Source organism: Schistocerca nitens, chromosome 5 (genome assembly GCF_023898315.1).
Source record: "Schistocerca nitens isolate TAMUIC-IGC-003100 chromosome 5, iqSchNite1.1, whole genome shotgun sequence".
In the NCBI taxonomy this organism is placed as follows: domain Eukaryota; kingdom Metazoa; phylum Arthropoda; class Insecta; order Orthoptera; family Acrididae; genus Schistocerca; species Schistocerca nitens.
Window position 1 is genome coordinate 142,631,119 of NC_064618.1, and position 25,117 is coordinate 142,656,235.

The 25,117-nt window shown below is 46.7% G+C and overlaps 1 protein-coding gene and 1 pseudogene across 2 annotated transcripts in view; both read left to right on the plus strand.

Moving 5' to 3' along the window:
* The window catches only part of LOC126259836 (uncharacterized), a 1,293,238-nt gene that overhangs the window by 1,108,737 nt on the left and 159,384 nt on the right, over positions 1-25,117 (plus strand). The window lies entirely within an intron of this gene.
* On the plus strand, positions 1,751-1,868 carry LOC126261085 (5S ribosomal RNA; annotated as a pseudogene).

Sequence of the window (25,117 nt, forward strand, 5' to 3'; positions counted from 1 at the left end):
TAACCTGAGGACATCACGCACATCCATGCCCGAGGGAGGATTCGAACCTGCGACCGTAGCGGTCCCGCGGTTCCAGACTGAAGCGCCTAGAACCGCTCGGCCACACCGGCCGGCGTAGCTGAATGGTCAGCTTGGCTAAATGCTGTGCGAAGGGTCCGGGTTTGATTGCCAGCCGAGATGGACGTTTGCTCAGGCCGGGGACTGGGTGTTATGTTGTGTTGTCATTATTTTTTCTTGATCATCGACACGAAGGTCACCGAAGTGGGGTCAAATAAAAGACTTGGAGCAGGCAGCCGGACTCCCTGAAAGGGGACTCCCCGGCAATGCCATACTGTAATTACATTACTGGCAATCATTCTTCACGCGTGCCATTCCTGAAAGGAACAGGAAGGAGGAGGGGCATTTTGTTATACCAGAAGTATTTTCCGGCTGGTTTCCGAATTATAGATGTAGATGTAAAACAGAACATGTAAGAGTGAACGTGATTACCGCCTGATGTCACACGCGCTCCTCTGTGAGACGGTCCACATAGGCCTGCCGGCAGTCGATCGCATTCCGGAAGAGTTGCGCGAAGCTCTGAATCAACCCTTAGTGGCTGAAGAGCTGCAGTTCGTCTCAGTTACCATGGACCCTAAACACGGCCTGCGGGATCTGGAGGCTTTTCTGGCCAGTTCATTTGTTGGATAAGTTCACGCTGGCCTCGGTGGCCGAGCGGTTCTATGCGATTCGGTCCGGAACCGCGCTGCTGCTACGGTCGCAGGTTGGAATCCTGCTTCGGGCATGGATGTTTGTGATATCCCTAGGTCAGTTAGGTGTAAGTAGTTGTAAATCTAGGGCACTGACGACCTCAGATGTTAAGTCCCATAGTGCTTAGAGCAGTTTGAATTATTTTTTATATGTTCACTTGCGAGACAGTTATTCAGATGATAATTAATTTTCTCGAAAGGCTTAGTGAGACGCAGATTCTTGTGCTGGTACACCTTGGCTGCCCACCGTCCACGCTAACAAATGGATCACCGTACTTTGGCCCCTTGCAAGCATTTGTTTCGATCTTATTTGCAAATGTCAATCAAGGAGTCACTCTAAACAAACACTGATTAGCCGACACTAACCTCGAGGATGTAGGTCAGTGATTGCGAACCTTTCTTGCTTCATTGTCCCTGAGTGCAGTCAGATATTAGCTAGTACCCCCATCCCCCCTGGTGCCCCCGCCGCGCTCCCGCTATCATCAACAACTTCGGCGCCTAACTAAACTTTAGAATGAAAAAGTATTATCTTTTGACACTTTTTTATCTTCCAAATGGTGAAATATTAAAAATATTTTGTTTTTGCGGGTGTTCTCTTGATTGCTGGATTCCTTACTTCTGAACTGCCAGAAGTTAGACTTTAGACTCTTAATGCTTTGTGTCTGATCACTCTAATAATGATAATACTGTTTAGAGAACCATAGAAGCCCTTATGTAGTTACTGTTGTATCGTTCTGTCAGTTCATTTATCTGTTTTGAAGTGAGAAATGAAGCAATTTCTCGTCTATTGCAGGAACTCTCTTCAAGCTCCAGAAGGCATTATCATGAGCTATTTAACGTTTGTTATGTATATGTCTCACTTTTACTGTCATCCATGTATGGTGCAAAACACAACGAATGTGTGTACTGCGTCAGAAATATGTATTTAACCTTCACTGCATAGTGTCACGCATTAGTGCTACTAATTCGGAAAAAAGTAATTATCGATAAGTTATATAATCAGTGCCAACGGCGTTGCCGCAGTGGTAACACCTGTTCCCGTCAGATCACCGAAGTTAAGCGCTGTCGGGCTGGGCTAGTACTTGGATGGGTGACCATCCGGTCTGCCGAGCGCTGTTGGCGAGTGGGGCGCACTCAGCCCTTGTGAGGCAAACTGAGGAGCTACTTGACTGAGAAGTAGCGGCTCCGGTCTCGTAAACTGACATACGGCCGGGAGAGCGGTGTGCTGACCACATGCCCCTCCATATCCGCATCCAGTGACGCCTGTTGTCTGAGGATGACAGGGAGGCCGGTCGGTACCGTTGGGCTCCCAAGACCTGTTCGGACGGAGTTTTATATAATTAATATTGGAGCCTTGCAAAATTGTGATGATGATACTGATGTTTTAAAGGTAATTTAGTTTCATGGGTGAAGCACAACCACATCTTTTTGGTTCTACCCTCGGAAAATTTAATTTATTCCGTCAGACTCTAATTACTCGCAGGTTGGGGACCAATGATGTGTTATATTGTATTGTATATTAACCGGGGGCCTAGAAACGACAGAGAGGCTCCGTCCCCGCCGCAGCTGCAGTTGTCCACAACCCCACGACGGCTACCGCCAGTCCACTTCCCCCCTCCTCCGCCCCACACCGAACCAAGGTTATTGTGCGGTTCGGCCCCCCGAGGCCCCCCAGGGAACGTCTCAACACCAGACGAGTGTAACCCCTATGTTTGCGTGGTAGAGCAATGGTGGTGTACGCGTACGTGGAGAACTTGTTTGCGCAGCAATCGCCGACATAGTGTAGCTGAGGCGGAATAAGGGGAACCAGCCCGCATTCGCCGTGGCAGATGGAAAACCGCCTAAAAACCATCCACAGACTGGCCAGCTCACCGGACCTCGACACAACTCCGCCGGGCGGATTCGTGCCGGGGACCAGGCGCTCCTTCCCGCTCCGGAAAGCCGTGCGATAGACCGCACGGCCAACCGGGCTGGCCACCAATGATGTAAGTGAACAGAATGGGCAGTTGCACAGTCATAACAATCTAAAGAGCCCAAATTCGAATCCGTAATTGTCATATATTCTGTATACAAGCTTTACAAAGCAACAGGAAAGGAATATTGAGAACTGAAATCGGGAGGAAAGGGCGCACTGGCGTACAATATCAAGTTTGTGTTTTATTAAGCAGCAATTAAACTAAAATGAACAAAAATGTAAGGAGTAAAGCCCCTTTAAGTTTGAGATGATCGAGAGAGAGAAATACTAACAATGAAGAGCAACAGTGAAACATGCTGGCGTGTCACCTAGCCTGTAGGCCGTAGCATGTCGGCGTGTTGTACCGACAATTGTCCACGAGGACCTCTGTGATGGACACGAACGCTGCTTGTTGACTGTTCCAGTGAGCCTGCTGCGTCCCATTTAAAAACTCGATCCCAGCTAGAAATCAGCTCACCCTCAGGGTAGGCACTGTTTTCTATTGCCAGCCGCGCGGTGTGAGGTGCCTTGCCACGGTTCGCGCGGCTCTCCCCGTCTGAGGTTCGAGTCCTCGCTCGGACATGGGTGTGTGTGTGTGTGTATTGTTCTTAGCGTAAGTTAGTTTAAGTTAGATTAAGTGGTGTGTAAGTCTAGGAACGGATGACCTCGGCAGTTTGGTCCCATAGGAACTTACCATATGTTTCCAAATTTTTCTATAGCCGCCGTAAACACTACGTGACTGCTGCCGGAACTCTACAAGTCTTTTAGACTGCAATCACTTGGCTGGTCCTAACCGCCAACTACCTCACAGGAATGTATCCGTGGCCTCCTGACAGCCTTCTTCAAATCGAGGACCTTCTATAACGTTCATCGTCATTTTGGTGACCATCAGTAATTACCGTTTGAAAGGCGTGACACTAAAATTAACTTGTACCGAAGGAATAACGTATAGAAATTTCTGTCTCACTCTCGTCTCAGGGACACACAGAAAAGCGGGAGGCAAGATTTCTTAATTATAAAAAAATCCCCTAATAAAATAAATGTCGTATCACAGTTTCTTGATCCCCATGACATATTTTGTCAGTGTTTGAGAAGCACGTAAAGAACGCGCCCCATAAGATACCGAGACATGTGGTTTAGCCAGTTACTTTTGACATTTTTCGTGGTGCGTGCTGATCTTGTGCCCCACCCCAGTTTCCTTGCCTGTTTCCGTACTTGGTTCCCAAACGACCATACCTCTGAGAGCCTTTGTTCGCGTCGTTAACAGTGCATTTATGAGCGACATTAATTAGGGCTGCGGCAGAACCGGATGCTCGGCGCGGACAGCACTGATGGGGAGGGAGTGGCAGCGCGCTAGGCATGCTAATGCCACGCTTGGTCCCTCCCTCCCTCCCTCACAACCTCGGTACGTACGTGCTGGGACCTGTACGTGCCGAGACCTGCCCGGGCCTCGTTACTTACCGTAGCCAAGGCTGCCCGAGGCAAAGAGCCGCTCCGGAAATCCCAGGGCACGGCCGCCCGGCGAGGCCTCAGGCCTCTGCGAAGCGGCTTTCATCAAACAAAACTCAGTTTCCCAATTTCATTCGCCGTAATCGAAGCTTTGAGAAATCTCGGAAGAAAACACGCCCCTGTCATCTAACGGAGACACCACTTTCGCCGCAGACAAGCATTCCAGGCTGGAGAAACGCCTCCCGCATTGCTACATTGTTGCATCTATAATGCCTTGCCCTCTTTCCGCGAGATCAAAAGTCGTCCACGGGCGTTGTTCACTCGGTCCGGCCATTGTAATTACCAACCCCAGGGTCGCTAATAACAGCAGATCTTAGGCAGACCTCCATACCGTTTCTGTACTGCTATCATCATCATCATCAGCCATTTGACATCCACTGCTGATAAACGTCACCTTAGAGTTTCGGATGCATTACGCTTTCTGAAAATGCGGTTCCATGTTGCACCTGTATGTTTCCTAACGTCAGTATCCACCTTTCATTAGGTTGTCATCTCGGTCTTTGCCCAGAGAGTTAGTCTGTATCGCAATCTGCCGGGTGGCAGTAGTTAAACTTTCGCTACTTGAGAGGAACACCACAAGAAACGAGCGATCGTAAGGTAATGAAAGTTTGGGGAAACATTTGTAAGGATACGCCAAAGATACATAACGTATAAGCCATCACATGACAGGGTAACATTTGTTAACTGCCTACAGTATTTAAGTTCGAGGTTACAAATATTGCTCAATGTGACGACCATCTGCATACACAACAGCCTGGAACTGCACTAGAGACTCCTCTACTGCCGCCAGAAACATGAGCCATGGAATGTTCAAGTGTCGTGACACACCTTGTTCAGCATTCTCAGTCATGTCAAGAGTAACTTGTTCAACAATTTGTGGCGGAACTGCATAGCAGTCTTTGCAAAATCTCTAGCTAATTCGAACTTCGGAATCGTGTTCTTCAACCCTGGTGCGGATTGAGGACCTCTCCGTACTCCTTTAACGCGTCGCAAAGAGCAGCAACACTATTGCTGATGGTTTGACTTTAGGAGTAACGCCCTGGTCACCTCGCAAAGACCCATGTTGACTGCAGCTGTAATGCACATTCATGGTTGTGGTTCAACCTTACGTCGCCGTACGACTACCTGTGCCTAGAGACTAATCATGGCACTGACACTGCTAACAACGCAAATCCTGCAGCGCACAATCTGAACAACATTCCTATAAAGTTGGGTAGCCCACAGTAAATAGTTTTCCGTCTACACAGCCTCAGGTAGAAAACGTTTCATTCTGACCACCCTGTAATTTAATTCCTCATTTCTGTGGCCATGTACATACACTGTGTGATCAAAAGTACCCGGACACCCCCCAAAACATACGTTTTACATATTATGTGCATTCTGCTGCTACCTACTGCCAGGTACTCCAAATCAGCGACTTCATTAGTCATAGGACATTGTGAGAGAGCAGAACGGGGCGCTCCGCGTAACTCACAGACTTGGAACGTGGTCAGGTGATTGGGTGTCACTTGTGTCATACGTCTGTACGGGAGATTTCCACACTCTTAAAAATCCTTAGGTCCACTCTTTCCGATATGATAGTGAAGGGGAAATGTGATGGGACAGCACCTAAGCGTACAGGCCGACCGCGTCTGTTGACTGGCACAGATCGCCGACAGACATCTATCCAGACCACCACACAGGAATCCCAAACTGCTTCAGGATCCACTGCAAGTACTATGACAGTGTAGGCGGGAGGTGAGAAAACTTTGATTTCATCGTCGAGCGGCTACTCATAAGCCACACATCACGCCGGTAAATGCCAAACGACGCCTCGCTTGGTGTAAGGAGCTCAATAGCAGAGGAAAAACGTTGTATGGAGTGACGAACCACGGTACACAGTATGGTGATCCGGCGGCAGGGTGTGGGTATGGCGGATGCACGGTGAACGTCATCTGCCGCGTGTGTAGTGCCAACAGTAAAATTCGGAGGCGGTGATGTTGTTGTGTGGTTGTGGTTTTCATGGAGTGGGCTTGCACCACTTGTTCTTTTGCGTGGCACTATCAGAGCACAGGCCGACATTGATGTTTTAAGCACCTTCTTGCTTCCCACTCTTGAAGAGCAATTCGGGGATGGCGATTGCATCTTTCAACAAGATCGAGCACCTGTTCATAATGCACGCCCTGTGGCGGAGTGGTTACACGACCATAACATCCCTGTAATGGACTGGCCTGCGCAGTGTCCTGACCTGAATCCTATAGAACACCTTTGGGATGTTTTGGAACGCCGACATCGTGCCAGGCCTCACCGACCGCCATCGATTCCTCTCCTCAGTGCAGCACTCCGTGAGAATGGGCTGCCATTCCCCAAGAAACCTTCCAGCACCTGACTGAATGTATCGCTGCGTGAGAGGAAGCTGTCATCAAGGCTAAGGGTGGGCCAACACCGTACTGAATTCCATCATTATCGATGGAGGGCGCCACGAACTTGTAAGTCATTTTCAGCCAGGTGTCCGGATACTGTTGATCACATAGTGTAATTGATATACAGTTACTGAAATAGTTCGAATTCGTCTGTACGACAAAAAAATGGTTCAAATGGCTCTGAGCACTATGGGACTTAACATCGGAGGTCATCAGTCCCCTGGACTTAGAACTACTTAAAACTGACTAACCTAAGGACATCACACACATCCAAGCCCGAGGCAGGGTTCGAACCTGCGCCTGTGGCAGCAGCGCGGTTCCGGGCTGAAGCGCCTAGAACCGCTCAGCCACAACGGCTGGCTCTACAAAAATTTTCTTATTTTTCCTCATTTTTATTTGTGTTCATACAGAACACCGGTGTTGGTGGTATTTTATTTCGAGTTTTGCTCACATCAGGAAGTGTCGTCTGCTTTTGGTTTTTTTAGGGTTTTGGGGTTTTTTTGCCTAATGTCACAGCGACTGCTGCACTACACGCTTCTTGACTTCAGATGTAGAGACAATACGTGTTTCACGTCGCAAATCGATGTGAGATGAGGCAAAAAGCACTTGTGCCAAACGAGCAAGTAGACGACACTTGCTGATGTCAGCGCAAATCGGACATAAAATGCCACCGCCACTGACGTATCTAATCAGTGAAACAAAACACTTATGGTTTCTTGCAGTAGCATGCACGGATTTAAAATACTTATTGCCTGTTGGCTTCTGTCTCGGGTTCGCAGACCGACGTTTCATTAACGATTTTCCTAACGGTTCGCCTGAAAGAGTGGCTGTTATTATGAAAGCTTCATCCGTCCTTGGTTGCGGCTACCATACCACCATACCTGAAGCTCAGGTGACCGCCATATCGGAGGTTCACGCACCATTCCAGGTGGGTGCCTCCAGCAATGGGGGTTGAATCTCTGACAATGCCAGCCACTGCTGCTGACGAGACGTCACGAAAATTGTTAAAGAAACGTCGAGCGAAGAACTCGAGACAGAAGTCAACAGAGTGGACACGAAAGGCTCTACAATTTTGATTTAATACACTCCTGGAAATGGAAAAAAGAACACATTGATACCGGTGTGTCAGACCCACCATACTTGCTCCGGACACTGCGAGAGGGCTGTACAAGCAATGATCACACGCACGGCACAGCGGACACACCAGGAACCGCTGTGTTGGCCGTCGAATGGCGCGAGCTGCGCAGCACTTGTGCACCGCCGCCGTCAGTGTCAGCCAGTTTGCCGTGGCATACGGAGCTCCATCGCAGTCTTTAACACTGGTAGCATGCCGCGACAGCGTGGACGTGAACCGTATGTGCAGTTGACGGACTTTGAGCGAGGGCGTATAGTGGGCATGCGGGAGGCCGGGTGGACGTACCGCCGAATTGCTCAACACGTGGGGCGTGAGGTCTCCACAGTACATCGATGTTGTCGCCAGTGGTCGGCGGAAGGTGCACGTACCCGTCGACCTGGGACCGGACCGCAGCGACGCACGGATGCACGCCAAGACCGTAGGATCCTACGCAGTGCCGTAGGGGACCGCACCGCCACTTCCCAGCAAATTAGGGACACTGTTGCTCCTGGGGTATCGGCGAGGACCATTCGCAACCGTCTCCATGAAGCTGGGCTACGGTCCCGCACACCGTTAGGCCGTCTTCCGCTCACGCCCCAACATCGTGCAGCCCGCCTCCAGTGGTGTCGCGACAGGCGTGAATGGAGGGACGAATGGAGACGTGCCGTCTTCAGCGATGAGAGTCGCTTCTGCCTTGGTGCCAATGATAGTCGTATGCGTGTTTGGCGCCGTGCAGGTGAGCGCCACAATCAGGACTGCATACGACCGAGGCACACAGGGCCAACACCCGGCATCATGGTGTGGGGAGCGATCTCCTACACTGGCCGTACACCACTGGTGATCGTCGAGGGGACACTGAATAGTGCACGGTACATCCAAACCGTCATCGAACCCATCGTTCTACCATTCCTAGACCGGCAAGGGAACTTGTTGTTCCAACAGGACAATGCACGTCCGCATGTATCCCGTGCCACCCAACGTGCTCTAGAAGGTGTAAGTCAACTACCCTGGCCAGCAAGATCTCCGGATCTGTCCCCCATTGAGCATGTTTGGGACTGGATGAAGCGTCGTCTCACGCGGTCTGCACGTCCAGCACGAACGCTGGTCCAACTGAGGCGCCAGGTGGAAATGGCATGGCAAGCCGTTCCACAGGACTACATCCAGCATCTCTACGATCGTCTCCATGGGAGAATAGCAGCCTGCATTGCTGCGAAAGGTGGATATACACTGTAATAGTGCCGACATTGTGCATGCTCTGTTGCCTGTGTCTATGTGCCTGTGGTTCTGTCAGTGTGATCATGTGATGTATCTGACCCCAGGAATGTGTCAATAAAGTTTCCCCTTCCTGGGACAATGAATTCACGGTGTTCTTATTTCAATTTCCAGGAGTGTATATCAACAGGCCGCAGAGTGTTTATAACTAGTTCGATGTTTCGGCCACAGCCATCATCAGATCACAGTAAGAACAAGCGTAGATACCAGATATCCCGTCAAGAACTGCACAGTACAGACTACGTGTCAGTGGCATCTCCCACACAGCTGTGTACAAACCCTAACTGAGGCCTGAACAACGTAGCGATTTTTTTTTACAATTACATGACAGTTACATTTAGGTCGGTCTTTTAATTACATATATGGACCATACAACATCATACTAAACAATAGTTATTCTACAGTTATTAGGTGCAGTCTCACCATAGCTGCAGAAGGAGCCGATACTCCATCATGCATGCACCCAACAACATCTTCTGGCTTTGCTGTAAGATAACACACTCAATCAATCCTGCAAGATGATACCCCAGAAAACGAAGGTAATTCCATCCCTTGAATTTGTTTGATAACATGTAAGGTCCAACAAGACACTCACCTAGTACCTCTGACCATACATTCAGTGGAAAACGTGGCTGATGTAGAGACTGATGCACGGCATGTGGGTTGGAGCCTAGGTGGCTCCGAATGTGAGAACTTTGATAATTAAACACACCATCAAGAGTGAACCCTGCTTGATCTGTAAAGAAAATGTTATTCTCAAACGTAGGGTGGCCTGCGGCTTCTTGTTGCATCCACTGACAGAATGTTAGGCAAGGGCCAAAGCCTACCTCACTAAGACACAAAATCTCCAAAGGCTACTGAGGCTCCTACCAGGGATTTGTATGGCAAGTGTCCTTGAAGAGTGTACGACTATTTCCAGCACCTGATCTTGAAGCACAAGTGTAACCCCTACAGGCCCACAAGCTACCGCAGAATGTGCAAAGCCCCTTCTTTCTCGCAGCCGCTGATGCACCCTTGTAATCGTTCGACTCTAGGGGCGCCGTGGAGCAGCGTGAGCTTCTTGGTCCAGCCTCCCGTGTATTGCCTTTAACCCTATTATACATGCAATTCATATCCTCATACTACTATACTATTCCCGGCCGGGAATCGAACCCGGGATCCCGTAATTATCCTAGAAAACATTGGTTCGGAAACAAATGGTTTTCCCGGTACGACGTATTTCGACCGCGTTCATTGACATCTCGTAACAGCGTCACCGAGGATCCAGAGTGCATATATATATATCCAAATGAGGACAATCTCATTACAACAAGCCCGATTTCAGCTCCTCTACTCCTCCTGGCCCGTACACGTTCAAAAATCCCAGGCGTGTTTCGAATTCATTGACAGGCAAACACAATGCGTTCCTGGAGTTCATCGACACTTTCAACAGGGCTGGAGAAAACAAATTTTTTTTAAATATCCGCACACAAAAGAAAAAACAACGAATTAAAGTTTGGGGACCTGAGAAGCCATGGCATTGGCGTGCCATTACCGATACACTAGTTGTCGAAGATTCGTGCAATGTACAGGGTGTTTCAAAAATGACCGGTATATTTGAAACGGCAATAAAAACTAAACGAGCAGCGATAGAAATACACCGTTTGTTGCAATATGCTTGGGACAACAGTACATTTTCAGGCAGACAAACTTTCGAAATTACAGTAGTTACAATTTTCAACAACAGATGGCGCTGCAAGTGATGTGAAAGATATAGAAGACAACGCAGTCTGTGGGTGCGCCATTCTGTACGTCGTCTTTCTGCTGTAAGCGTGTGCTGTTCACAACGTTCAAGTGTGCTGTAGACAACATGGTTTATTCCTTAGAACAGAGGATTTTTCTGGTGTTGGAATTCCACCGCCTAGAACACAGTGTTGTTGCAACAAGACGAAGTTTTCAACGGAGGTTTAATGTAACCAAAGGACCGAAAAGCGATACAATAAAGGATCTGTTTGAAAAATTTCAACGAACTGGGAACGTGACGGATGAACGTGCTGGAAAGGTAGGGCGACCGCGTACGGCAACCACAGAGGGCAACGCGCAGCTAGTGCAGCAGGTGATCCAACAGCGGCCTCGGGTTTCCGTTCGCCGTGTTGCAGCTGCGGTCCAAATGACGCCAACGTCCACGTATCGTCTCATGCGCCAGAGTTTACACCTCTATCCATACAAAATTCAAACGCGGCAACCCCTCAGCGCCGCTACCATTGCTGCACGAGAGACATTCGCTAACGATATAGTGCACAGGATTGATGACAGCGATATGCATGTGGGCAGCATTTGGTTTACTGACGAAGCTTATTTTTACCTGGACGGCTTCGTCAATAAACAGAACTGGCGCATATGGGGAACCGAAAAGCCCCATGTTGCAGTCCCATCGTCCCTGCATCCTCAAAAAGTACTGGTCTGGGCCGCCATTTCTTCCAAAGGAATCATTGGCCCATTTTTCAGATCCGAAACGATTACTGCATCACGCTATCTGGACATTCTTCGTGAATTTGTGGCGGTACAAACTACCTTAGACGACACTGCGAACACCTCGTGGTTTATGCAAGATGGTGCCCGGCCACATCGCACGGCCGACGTCTTTAATTTCCTGAATGAATATTTCGATGATGGTGTGATTGCTTTGGGCTATCCGAAACATACAGGAGGCGGCGTGGATTGGCCTCCCTATTCGCCAGACATGAACCCCTGTGACTTCTTTCTGTGGGGACACTTGAAAGACCTGGTGTACCGCCAGAATCCAGAAACAATTGAACAGCTGAAGCAGTACATCTCATCTGCATGTGAAGCCATTCCGCCAGACACGTTGTCAAAGGTTTCGGGTAATTTCATTCAGAGACTACGCCATATTATTGCTATGCATGGTGGATATGTGGAAAATATCGTACTATAGAGTTTCCCAGACCGCAGCGCCATCTGTTGTTGAAAATTGTAACTACTGTAATTTCGAAAGTTTGTCTGCCTGAAAATGTACTGTTGTCCCAAGCATATTGCAACAAACGGTGTATTTCTATCGCTGCTCGTTTAATTTTTATTGCCGTTTCAAATATACCGGTCATTTTTGAAACACCCTGTATTTCCGAACATCCACACGGAAGTATGTCGGTGCACCACCATGCATGTACCACATATGCATCCTTTCACCGTGAGGGACTTCGCCCAAATCGTAGCCTTGGACATTAACAGTGTTGTGATACTGGCGTGACTGCACCTCTGCTTACGTCGTATTGGGAAAACAGTTGGCTTTCGTATCTGCCTCTATGATGATTTGGTGTTTGTTTCATTGTCATCTGCTCGCACTTTTCATAAATCAAATCCCTGTATAGTTCTTGGTTTTAAAATCTTCATAAATGAGTATGCAATTAGATTCGTTGCAAAGCATCGGTGGCAAATTCATGCGTCTTTCAGTTTCACGAGGTAAAAAAACCACTGATAAATGAAACTTGTTGTGCAACATCACGGGAAATTCGTAACTGCTGGTGGTGACTGCAGGACTAACACAATTTCATTCCATTACCGCATATCAGAGGTCGCCATCCGTTTAAACCTTGCCTGAAGTCGATATACATACGAGTAAGGGCTGTTTTCATCTAGCACAGAGATTTCATGCGTAAAAAATCCGCATTATTTACATGTCTTGGTCACAACAGTTTTACACATGAACACTATTAGGTCGGCATTTTTTAAAAAAAAAAAACAAAGTTAGGTAGCAGAATATGCATTTATCAAAAATTTTAATTTTCTATCGAGTAGCAGCTTCTAAGATAGCATATTCCTTCTTTTCTTTTGTTATGCCGTATTGTGTATTCTTTCTTTGCTTTTGTTACGCCGGGCTGTGTTGAAAACCCCTCACTGATGGTATTTTAAAATGAGATAAGAATTGTTAACTGTTACTGTTACGCTTCGAACGACCTCGTTCTTACCATTTTCCTGAAATACGTTAAGTTTGTGCCCTGGAGCTTTTCTATTCATAGCTTTATGTAACACTGATTGTGCGGTATGTGTCCTCGACGTGCGCAGTTGGGGACTGTACTCCAGCCGGCCAGAATGGCCAAGCGGTTCTAGGCGCTACAGTCTGGAACCGCGCGACCGCTGGGGTCGCAGGTTCGAATCCTGCCTTGGGCATGGATGTGTGTGATGTCCTTAGGTTAGTTAGGTTTAAGTAGTTCTGAGTTCTAGGGGACTGACGACCTCAGAAGTTGTCTTATAATGCTCAGAGCCATTTGAACCATTTGAACTGTACTCCTGGCGTGGTTCCTCAGATACGTTTATGAAGTACTAAATTATGTGATAGGTTGAGAGATTCGTTTCAAGTCGGGATCTGCATCATTCTTTCCACGCTCTAGCGTGTGTGTCTACCACCACCTAAAGAGGCGGTGTGTGTGTGTGTGTGTGTGTGTGTGTGTGTGTGTGTGTGTGTGTATGTGTGTGTGTGCGCGCGCGCGTGTGTTCGTGTGTGTCTGTGTGTGTGTATTTGCCTGTATGAGTCGAGTATACGTTCACTTCGCCTCTGTTCATTCATCGTTCACTGGTAAAGTTTTTCTTAAGGTTTTCCAACGACTGCTTTCGGCTGTTACACGTGTGGTTATGTCAAGTGTTTTCCAGATAATTCTTAACAACCCCCTCTCTATCCGTCCCTATCTTTTTAGCCACCTCTTCTCCCTCCAATGTACCTACCCATCACCTCCACCCCTCCCTCTCTCTTTCCACCTCTACCGCCCCCTCTCCCTTTTCACCTCTTCCAATCTCTGTCCATCTCCTCCTGCCCATCTCTCCCTGTCAATCTGCTCCTTCATCCTCTGTCCATTTGCTTCTTCCCTCTCTGTCCATCTGCTCCTTCTCCCACTAATTTCATTTCCTCTGCCCCCTCTCTTTGTCAATTTCCTCCTCCCTCTCTCCCTGTTCATCTCTTTGTCTTTCGCTTCTGTGTCCATCTTTTCCTCTCCCCTTTTTCTTTCTCCTCCTCTTCCCTTTCTCTGTCGATTTCGTCCTCCCCTATGTCTGGTCATCTCCGTCTCCCCCTCTTTCTGCTTGTGTCTTCCCCCCCATGTCTCTGTCCATATCTTCCTCTTACTTTTCTCTGTCCATCTCCTCCTGTCTCCTCTCTTTGTCCATTTCGCCTCTCCTGTATCTGCCCATACCCTCCTCATCTTTTTTATCTTTTTGACAATCTCCTCCTTTCTTCTCGATGTCTGTCCATCTCCTCGTCCTCACCTCTCTCTCCACGTTATCATACTCGCCCCAGTAGGACGCTGGTGGTCCGTATCCATACAGTATTTCTTTCCAGATTGTAACTAATATGTGTACCAAATTTGACTGAAATCTTCAAGGGGTTTAGGATGAGATTTTCACCCGTGACTTTTCTTACATGTCAAATATATTTTACACATATTTAACATACTTCAAGCATATATTTTACCTGCATGTCTAGTGAATTTCGCCGTGCATTTTCATTTTGCCGCAGCTTAATGTATATGACGTCGTATCTCTTAAAGTATGTGCTGTATAATGACAGTATTTTGCAACTATATCGAGTGGTATATTTGCCTATCGTCTGCAAAATTTGTTGTGAATGTATTAGTAGTGAAGAAGTAATAAATTAATACGTCATGCATGACGCAGCAGTTTCTCACGCGTCAGTGTTTATGACGTCATAGCTCTTGAACTATGTGTCGTACAAAGATATATTTTTGTAGGTACATTCAACGACATATTTGGATGTTGTCTGCGAAATGTATTGCGAACAGTGTTAGTAGTAAAGAAGTAATAAAATAAAATGTAGTACATGATGTGGCAGTTTTCTTCTCGCACCTCAGTATTCGACAATATATCTCCTGAACTGCGTACCATACAGTGATATATATTTCTGTAGGTACATCCAGCGGCAAATGCGGATACTGTCTGCGAAAAGAGTTAGGAGCAACTAAGTAATAACTTTAAACGTCTTGCGTGATGCGCCAGTTTTTCACGCATTCAGTGTTTATAACGTCGTATCTGCTGAACTAAATGTCGTTCATTGATGTAATTTTTATGGAACATCAGGAGTATATGTGAATACCCTCCCTAAAATATATCACGAATACGATTAGTAACAAAGAAATAATAAATTAAAACGTCCTGATTCATGTGGCAGTTTCAACGCATGAATAGCAAAAATGTGGTAAACGACGAACATGTTTCTTTTCATCACTCTGCGGGGTTCGTCAGCGAGAAAAATTATGGTAAAGGTTTGAAATTATGTGTAACGTTTATTGTAAGTGTGTAAGTGCTCCCATTCTCAAATACTGGATAACTGAAGTGTGGGTATTCTCGCGTTGTGTGCTACGCTGCTTTTTCACCCCCACCCTATCGCCACCCTTTTTTACACACATAGTGATTCTTCCTGGACAGTAACAAGTTTGGTTCAAATTTTTCCAGTGGTTTAGAAAATGCGGAACTTACATATCCTGAGCTCTATGTGATTTTATTAGTCCATATTTAAATTGGGCAACTTGATCTTTCTTCAGTATATGAAATGTCTTCGCTGTGGTTAATATTGACAACTGAAGGGAATTACGACAATGAGAATTTGTGCCGCACCGTGACTCAACCCCAGAACCCCCGCTTATCGCGAGCGGTAGCCTTGCCATTCGGCTACTCTTATCGATCTTTCTTCTTCTTCTTCTTCTTCCTCATTTTTTCCGTCACTCCTCCCACTGGTTTGATACCGGCCTCCACGACTTCCTATCCTGTGGGAACTGCTTCGTCTCAGTAGCACTTGTACTCAGCATTCTCAATTATTTGTTGAACATAATCCAATCCCTGTCTTCCCCTACAGTTTTACCGTCTACAACTCCATCAAGTACCATGAAAGCTATTCGTCGATGTCTTAGCCAATGTTCTGTCTTTTCCACGTGTCCCTCTCCTCGTCGATTCTGCGGAGAACATTCTCATTCTTCATCAATTCACCAAATTTTTAACATACGTCTGTAGCACCGCATCTCAATCACAGTGATTCTCTTCTTCTCCTGTTTTCCCACAGTCCGTGATTGACTACTATACAATGCCTTCTTCCAAACGTTCATTCTCAGAAATTTGTTCCTCAAATTAAGGCCCATGTTTCATACTAGTAGACTTCTTTTGGTCAGGGACGCCCTTTTTGTCTGTGCTAGACTGATTTGTATGTAGTCTGCGCTTCGTCCAAGAAAATATTCAAATGTGTGTGAAATCTTATGGGACTTAACTGCTAAGGTCATCAGTCCCTAAGCTTACACACTACTTAAACTAAATTATCCCAAGGACAAACACACACACCCATGCCCGAGGGAGGACTCGAACCTCCGCCGGGACCAGCCGACGCTTCGTCCGTCATGTGTTATTTTGCTTCCATGGAAGCAGAATTCCTTCACTTATTCCACTACGTGGTCCCCAGTTTTGGTGGCAAGTTTCTCAGTCATACATTTCAGCTTTTCCTCATTACTTTAGTCTCGGAATACTCTCAGCCCACAGTGTGTACTCGTAACTTACACCCTTTCAAATCCGAGCACTTCATTCTTAATCTGTTACCATTCTTTTCCCTCTTGATATTTGTAGATATTGTACTTGTATATTATCCGCCTTTTCCTTTAGCTTACACTTATTTTCTTGGAAATTTCGAACACCTTTCACCATTTTATGTTATCGAACGATTTATGCAGGTAGAAAAATCCTACGAATGAACCTTGATTTTTCTTAAGTCTAGCTTCCATTATCAGATGCAACGTCACAAGTGCCTCCGTGGTACTTTTACCTATCCTAAAGCCGAACTGATCGTCATCTAACAGATCCTCAGTTTTCTTCTCCAGTATTCTGTACTTTATTCTTTATAGCCACTTCAATGCATGTCATATTAACCTGATTGTTCGTTGTTTCTTTTACTTATCTGACCTTGTTATCATCGGGGTTGTGTGGGTGATATTTTTCCGAAAGACTGATGGTATGCTTCCAGAGTCGCAGAGTCTGCAAACCAACTTGAATAGTTGTTTTTTTGACACAACCCCGAATGATTTCAGAAATTTCAAAGGTATGCTATCTATGTCTTCAGCCTTTCATCTAAAGAATGCAAAATTTCCTCATTTGTCGTTGTCTCGCTTCACATAGTATGACATACATAAAGCAACGTTTTTCAGAGCTCCGTCTTGGTAGAAAGAATATTGCGTACTTGTCATGTCATTTTACAATATCGCTAAGACATTTCTGAAACAGCAGATGTCGCATATGGAAATTAAAATAAAGATTTCGCCACATACGTGTCGCACACAATGTCAGACTTGGCTTGGAGAAGTACGTGCCAAGTAACACGACATAGAGCGGTACAGTCTTCGCACAGTTTAACGACAGCAACGGGAAAGTACCGTCAGTTCTCTGGAACGATGACCGGCCAGAAGTTTATACAAAGTCGTGACTATGCAAGACAGGTATTGGTGGTGACATCCACGACCAGAACCCTGCGAGAAATTATTCTCAGAAAACTAGGAAATCTTCGACGCTTGTAGAATATTTTACGGATGGGAAAACTTTTGCCCCCACAGTAGTCACTCTACTGCCGAAACAGATGTTATGCGGTGGAATTCGCACTTGGCTATCACTAAGAACGTGGATGAAACCGATCATCGAGACTACAGTATATCTATTCTTTCGGACATGTCCCCTGCAGAAATATTGACTCATGCTGCTTCTATTACCGTCAATAATTGCGAAAGTCTTGCCAGTCCAGGATTTTGTGCACAAACTGACCTCTCCATTAGGTCCCATAAATATTCTGTGGCCGGCCAGGGTGGCCGAGCGGTTCTAGGCGCTTCAGTCTGGAACCGCGCGACCGCTACGGTCGCAGGTTCGAATCCTGCCTCGGGTATGGATGTGTGTCCTGTCCTTAGGTTAGTTAGGTTTTAGTAGTTCTAAGTTCTAGGGGACTGATGACCTCAGAAGTTAAGTCCCATAGTGCTCAGAGCCATTTGAACCATTTGAAATATTCTGTGGGAATCATGTCGGGTGATCTTGGTGGCCACATCTCTCGTTCGAATTGTCCAGAACGTCCTTCAATGGAATCGCGAACAACTGTGGCCCGCTGACAAGGCGCACTGTCATCCATAAAAATTCCTTCATTGTTTGTGTCATGAAGTCCTTAAATGGCTGCAAATAGTCTCCAAGTAGCCGAAAATAACCATTACCAGTCAATGATCGGTGTAGTTTGACCAGAGGACAAAGGGTATTCCATGTAAACACACAACTAACAAAACTCCACCCGAACAGGCCGTGAAGGCCCAACGGTATCGACAAGCCGCCGTGTCATCCTCAACCCACAGGCGTCACTGAATGCGGATATGGAGGATCATGTGGTCAGCACACCCCTCTCCCGGTCGTATGTCAGTTTACTTCTCAATGAAGTAGCTACTCAGTTTGGCACACAAGGACTGAGTGCACCCCGCTTGCCAACATCGGTCGGCAGACACAATGGTCACCCATTCAAGTGCTAGCCGAGCCCGACAGTGTTTAACTCCGGTGCTCCGACGGGAACCGGCTTGATGACCGCGGCAAGGCCGTTGGCTCCATGTAAACACAGCCTCTACCATTATGGAGCTATCACCAGCTTGCACAGTGCCTTGTTGACAATCTGGATTCATGCGCCACACTCGAACCCTACCATCAACCCTTAGCAGCTGAAATCGCGCTGTTAGCAAAGGCACTCGAGTCGGTCGTCTGCTTCCATAGCCCATAAGGGCACTGTCCTACGTCGTACGTCCAAATTGATTTCTGCGATTATTTCAAGCAGTGTTGCATGTCTGTTAGCACTGACAACTCTAAGCAAGCGCTGGGGCTCTCGGTCGGTAAGTGAAGGCCGTCGACTACTGCCTTGTCCGTGGTGAGAGGTAATACCTGAAATATGGTATTCTCGGCACAATCTTGACACTGTGGATCTCGGAATATTGAATTCCCCAACAATTTCCGCAATTGTAGGCCTCATGCGTCTAGCTCCAACTACAATTCCGCGTTCAAAGTCTGTGAATTGTCTTATGTCGCAGGTTCGAATCCTGCCTCGGGCATGGATGTGTGTGATGTCCTTAGATTAGTTAGGTTTTAGTAGTTCCAAGTTCTAGGGGACTGATGACCTCCGATGTTAAGTCCCATAGTGCTCAGAGTTCGCGATAATCACGTCGGAAACCTTTTTACATGAATCACCTGAGTGCAAATGATAGCCACGCCAATGGACTGCCCTTTATACATTGTGTTCTCGATACCACCACCACCTGTTTCTGTGCATATCGGTAACCCGTGACTTTTGTCACATCATTGTAATTGTGGGCTTATATCGCTGATGCTTTGACAGTGCCAGCCACTCGTGCTGGTGGAATTTCAGAAAAACTATCAAACAAACGTCAGCCAAAGAACCCTAGACAGAAGCCAACAGGCAGTTTGTCATCAACAGCACTGTCCACCGAGAGGCTACATGGCGCCTAGTGGCGTAGTGGGCGTGTGATTTAGTAAGGAAAGTGTATAAGTGGACGTGTTCTCAAGTTGACCCGACGAGATCGTCAATTATGATTATAGTGTGCACGTTATCGTCGATTCTGGACCGTAGATCAATGGGAACGTGTGGCCTGATTGGAGAATCCCGTTTCTCGTTACATTAAGTCTACGATGGTATCAGGACACGCCGTCATCCAGGCGAACGCCTGCTCGAAATATGCTTCGCGCCCTAGAAGCAAAGTGGTAGGAGCAGTATTATTGGACAGAGGGGGGGGGGGGGGGGCAAACACCTGGACTTCCACAGGACCACTGGTAACTAACGAAGGTACCAAGAGAACTGTGGGCTAAGTGAAGGTTGTTGCGGACCACCTGCATCCCTCATGCTTGACGTCTTCCTCGCCGGCTACAACATCTCCCAGCAACATAAGTATCCTTCCCACAGTGCCGGAATCCTGCTACGGGGGTTTGAGGAGCATGATAGTGAACTTACGTTAATGTCTTTGCCACCATATTCGGGTGACCTGGATCAGATGGATCACATCGGGGACGGTATCGGACGCCATCTCTCCGCCCACCAATCGCCGACCATTAATTTACGGTAACTGCGCGGCCTGTGCATAGACATATGGTGCCAAGTACATCCGGAAACCTACCACGGACCAGTAGAATCCTAGACACACAGAATCGCTGCCGTATTGCATTACAAAGGTGGACATGTTAAGCAGGTGGTTATACTGTTTTGGCTCACTGGTTCATTACGGCAGATGTCATCCCCATGCACCTTGTTCTTCCACGTGATTTCTGACTTCTAGTCAGACGTTCCTTCACACAGACTTTGGTCTCTGTTTGGAGATGGTAGGTTCCGAGGTTTGAGTGGCAGCTGGTGTGCTGGCTGCCCCGCTCCGGAGTGCGATGCGGGCGCGCCCCGCCTCAAGAGGCCGCATACCGCGCTGGTCGCGGCTTCCGGAGGTATATAGCACAACGCCTGCCCGCTATCGCGTCCTATCTCTGTCTGCCGCCTAGCCTTTCACACCGACAGTGGCCGCCGCGGGATCTTCCGCCTCGCTTTTCGCTCACCGCAAAGTCATGCGAACTTTTACTGTCGCTCTAATGTCAGCAGGTGTTCGCGCGTGTGACTCGCGCCATATGAAGCTCTTACTGTCACTTGTTGTGGAAAAGCCTTCTTACCCGCAACCAAATAAAACTCACGAGTAAATATACCAGCATTCTAAGAACTGCCTACATGAGTAACTTAAAAGTAGATGTACTCGGTGTAGCGAAGCAGCTAAAATCACTTGATAAAGGCAAGGCCTCCGGCCCTAATTGTGTACCAGTCAGGTTCCTGGTAAGCAAGATGTATGAGACAGGCGAAATACCCTCAGACTTCAAGAAGAATATAATAATTCCAATCCTAAAGAAAGCAGGTGTTGACAGATGTGAAAATTACCGGTTTAATAAGTCACAGCTGCAAAATACTAACGCGAATTCTTTATAGACGAATGGAAAAACTGGTAGAAGTCGATCTCGGGGAAGATCAGTTTGGATTCCGTAGAAATGTTGCAACACGTGAGGCAATACTGACTTTACGCCTTATCTTAGAAGAAAGATTAAGGAAAGGCAAACCTACGTTTCTAGCATTTGTGGACTTAGAGAAAGCTTTTGACAATGTTGACTGGAATACTCTCTTTCAAATTCTAAAGGTGGCAGGGTAAAATACAGGGAGCGAAAGGCTATTTACAATTTGTACAGAAACCAGATGGCAGTTATAAGAGTCGAGGGGTATGAAAGGGAAGCAGTGGTTGGGAAGGGAGTGAGACAGGGTTGTAGCCTCTCCCAGATGTTATTCAATCTGTATATTGAGCAAGCAGTAAAGGAAACAAAAGAAAAATTCGGAGTAGCTATTAAAATCCATGGAGAAGAAATAAAAACTTTGAGGTTCGCCGACGACATTGTAATTCTGTCAGAGACAGCAAAGGACCTAGAAGAGCAGTTGAACGGAATGGACAGTGTCTTGAAAGGGGGATATAAGATGAACATCAACAAAAGCAATACGAGGCTACTGGAATGTAGTCGAATTAAGTCGGCTAATGTTGAGGGAATTAGATTAGGAAATGAGACACTTAAAGTAGTAGAGGAGTTTTGCTATTTGGGGAGCAAAATAACTGATGATGGTCGAAGTAGAGAGGATATAAAATGTAGACTGGCAATGGCAAGGAAAGCGTTTCTGAAGAAGAGGAATTTGTTAACATCAAGTATAGATTTAAGTGCCAGGAAGTCGTTTCTGGAAGTATTTGTATGGAGTGTAGCCATGTATGGAAGTGAAACATGGACGATAAATAGTTTGAACAAGAAGAGAATAGAAGCTTTCGAAATGTGGTGCTTCAGAAGAATGCTGAAGATTAGATGGGTAGATCACATAACTAATGAGGAGGATTTGAATAGAATTGGGGAGAAGAGGAATTTGTGGTGCAATGTGACAAGAAGAAGGGACCGGTTGGTAGGGCATCTTCTGAGGCATCCAGGGATCACAAATTTAGCATTGGAGGGCAGCGTGGAGGGTAAAAATCGTAGAGGGAGACCAAGAGATGAATACACTAAGCAGATTCAGAAGGATGTAGGTTGCAGTAAGTACTGGGAGATGAAGAAGCTTGCACATGATAGAGTAGCATGGAGAGCTGCATCAAACCAGTCTCAGGACTGAAGACCACAACAACAACAACAACAACAACAACAACAACAGGTTCCTCTCAGAGTATGCTGATACAATAGCTCCATATTCAGCAACTGTACTGAACGGATCGCTTGTTGGAAGATGCGTACCGAATGACTGGAAAGTTCCACAAGTAACACCAATACCTAACAAAGGAAACAGGATTAAACTGCTAAATTTCAGACCAATGTCGCTAACGTCGATTTGCAGTAGGATTTTGTAACATACACTGCGTTCGGACATTATGAGTTATCTCGAAGTAAACAATTTATTGACAAATAGCGAACACGGATTCAGACAATATGGTTCGTGTGAAACGCAACTAGCTCTTTATTCTCTCGAAGAAATGAGTGCTATTGGCAGGGGATGTCAAATTGATTGTTTATTTTTAGACTTCTAAAAGACTTTTGACACCGTACCTAACAAGCGACTTCTAAACAAATTGCGTGTTTAATGATCATCGTCTCAGTTGTGCGTCTGGATTCGTGGTTTCCTGTAAGAAAGGCCACAGTCCGCAGTAATTGACAGAAAGACATCAAGCAAACACACTTGTATCTGGCATTCCCCAAGAAAGTGTTACAGACCCTCTGCTTTTTCTGATCTACGATAAACGATTTAGGAGAAAATCTGAGTTGCACTCTTAGATTGTTTGCAGATGATTCTGTCATTTACCGTCTTATAAAGTCATCAGATGGTCAAAACAAATTACAAAACGATATAGACAAGAAATCTGTGTGGTGCGAAAAGTGGAATTAACTCTAAATAATGAAAAGTGTGAAGTTATCCACATGAATGCCAAAAGGAATTCGCTAAATTTCGGTTCCACGGCAAATCACACAAATCTAAAGGCTGTAAACTCAACTAAATACTTAGGTAATACGAATAACTTATGTTGGAACGAGCACATAGATTATGCTGTGGGTAAAGCAAACCAAAGACTACGATTTATTGGCAGCACACTGAGAAAATACAACAGCTCTTCTAAAGAGACTGCCTACAGTACACTTGTACATTCTCCTCTATAGTACTGTTGTGCATTGTGGGACCCGTATAAGATAGGATCGACGGAGGACACCGAAAAAGTTCAAAGAAGAGCACATCATTTTGTATCATCGCGGAACGGGAGAGAGCACCACGGATATGATACGTGAAATGTGATGCACTCATAAAAACAAAAGTGTCGTTCGTTGTGGCAGGATCTTCTAATGAAATTTCAGGCACTAAAGTTCTCCTCAGACTGTGAAAATATTTAGTTGGGGCCCATGGATGACTTCAGACGGGGAAGAATCATCGAGGAAACTGGAAGGAGAACGAAGTGTGAAGAGGGTACCCCTGAAGTTTGGTGTTGCTCACACTATTGCTTCACTTGGAGCGTTCCGAAGCACCGGATATCTGGCCGAAGGAGAGGACGTGGTTGTATATGGTCAACTGCGGCAGTAGGGGACTGCTACATTGTGCAACAAGCAAGAAGGGACCCACGTCAAACAGTGGGTGCAATTCCAACCACATATAACTGGAATGCAAGGTACGGAACCTGGCGCTTCACAGTGGCATGGCGACTGCATGGGGGTGGCCTCCTTGGCCGAAGATGTCAAGTTGTGTTCGGTTGACATCCGCACAATGTTGGCGGAACGTTTCCGATGGTGTAAAGAGCTTAGGGACTGGACCAATAAGGATTGGAGTAGTGGGCTCTTCTCGGAAGAGGGTAGATTCAGTCTAAGCAGTGTCTCTGGACGTACGCTCCTCATATGGCAAGAGGTGCGAAAACGCAGTGCATCCAGCAACATTGTCGAACGCGATCGTATTGATGGTCCGGGTGTTAAAGAGTGGAGAGACATAACGTTTCAGGGAAGTACTAACACTGATATGTCTTTCAACACGGTTCACCCACTGGTCAGCGTTATTGTGACACTGCACTCCGTCCGAAGGCGCGTCTTTTCAGGTGTGTATTTGGCGCTGACCTCATTTGCTTGTACACTATGTGATCAAAAGTATCCGGACACCTGGCTGAAAATAACTTACAAGTTCGTGGCGCCCTCCATCGGTAATGCTGAAATTCAATACGGTTTTGGCCCACCCTTATCCTTGATGAGAGCTTCCACCCTCGCAGGCATACGTTCAATCAGGTGCTGGAAGGTTTCTTGGGGAATGGCAGCCCACTTTTCACGGAGTGCTGCACTAAGGAGAGGTATCCACATCTCTCGGTGAGGCCTGTCACAGAGTCGGCGTGTTCTATAGTATTCGGGTCAGGACTCTGTGTAGGCCAGTCCATTACAGGGATGTTATTGTCGTGTAACTACTCCGCCACGGGCCGTGCATTATGAACAGGTGCTCCATCTTGTTGACAGATGCAATCGCCATTCCCGAATTGCTCTTCAACAGTGGGAAGCAAGAGGTGCTTAAAGCATCAATGTAGGTCTGTGCTGTGATAGTGCCACGCAAAACAACAAGGGGTGCAAGCCCCCTCCATGAAAAACACCACCACACCATAACACCACCGCCTCCTAATTTTACTGTTGGCACTACACACGCTGTAGATGACGTTCACTGGGTATTCGCCTTATGCACACCCTGCCATCGGATCGCCACATTGTGTACCGTGATTCGTCATTCTACACAATGTTTTTACACTGTTCAGTCGTCCAATATTTACGCTCCTTGCGCTAAGCAAGGCGTCGTTTGGCATTTACCGGCGTGATGTGTGGCTTATGACAGCCGCTCGACCACGTAATCCAAGTTTTCTCACCTTCCGCCTAACTGTCATACTACTTGCAGTGGATCCTGATGGAGTTTGGAATTCCTGTGTGATCTGGATATTACACACTACGATCCTCTTCAACTGTCGGCGGTCTCTTGTCAGTCAACAGACGAGGTCGGCCTGTA